The sequence below is a fragment of the Amphimedon queenslandica genome, unplaced genomic scaffold (genome assembly GCF_000090795.2).
Source record: "Amphimedon queenslandica unplaced genomic scaffold, v1.1 AMPQUscaffold_646_Cont27336, whole genome shotgun sequence".
Classification (NCBI taxonomy): Eukaryota; Metazoa; Porifera; class Demospongiae; order Haplosclerida; family Niphatidae; genus Amphimedon; species Amphimedon queenslandica.
Genome location: NW_003559003.1, coordinates 1 through 1,027, shown reverse-complemented (window position 1 = coordinate 1,027; position 1,027 = coordinate 1). Strand labels below are relative to the sequence as shown.

The window sequence follows — 1,027 nt, the reverse complement described above, 5'->3', positions numbered from 1 at the left end:
TCCCACTGGAGTGAGTCAGACCTGTCTCCTTGTAGGACAAAGAGCTTATGTCCAGCTATAATGACACTAGAGTCTAGTGAATCTGAAACAATACAGACACATCATATCTAATACCAGTGTAGTACACACACAATCATTCACATGTGTACATGTACATGAATAATTTACCCATTGAAGGGATCAGGTAATTAAATTGTAGTCCAATAGAACTAGTCTCTTTGATGGATTGTTCCTCTAAGGATGTGACTCTCTCCCGTAGTTGTGACTTCTCCTTCATTAGTTTGGTTGTATACAATTCATTATCAGACACTTTAGCTCTAAGGTCTATAAATTCATAGAATAATAATTATTGATTGATGCATGATACACTAACCATTAATGAACTGTTTCTCATTCTGTGATTGTTCCTCTACTTGTGATGTCAGTTTGGCTATAACTTTGTCTTTCTCAGAAATGAGATTTTGATTGTCATCTACACAATAAACATATTCTCTCATCTAATACATGCTGTGTGTATAGTTAACTAACCAATAATGATCTGCTTCTCCTTGAGATATTGTTCCTCCATATCAACTACTTTGAGTTTCAGTTTCTCATAATCTTCTACATCAATAGAATATTCTTTCATCTAATATTATGTACCGATGATACACTAACTAGTAATAATCTGTTTCTTCTCCTCTACTTGTGTTTTTATTTCCAATATTTCAGCATCCTTAACTTTAAGCTTCTCATTATATTCTATTATGAATCAAAATACAAGGAGTAAGGATAAAATGATGTTTGTTGTTTAATGAAATTTGCACTGCATGTACAGTAGCCCATTAATACATGTACTATGATTATTGCTAATGATACCATATATGGTAAGCACAGCTCACTCTACATCAATCTCATTATTTCTAATGCATGGACAATTTGACCTATATTGAGTACAGGATACTATTTCCATACTCAACATTGTCTAATCCACTAGTATTATAATGTAAACAATGTACACATAAACATCAGTACAACACAATAGTAC

The 1,027-nt window shown here is 32.7% G+C and overlaps 1 long non-coding RNA gene across 1 annotated transcript; it reads right to left on the bottom strand.

Moving 5' to 3' along the window:
• On the bottom strand, positions 1 to 324 carry LOC109593604 (uncharacterized). Its single transcript, XR_002191065.1, has 2 exons — positions 169 to 324; positions 1 to 82 (listed from the first exon to the last, which is right to left on the bottom strand). It is a non-coding gene; the product is annotated as an uncharacterized LOC109593604 (long non-coding RNA).
• Between the last annotated feature and the right edge of the window lie 703 nt (positions 325 to 1,027).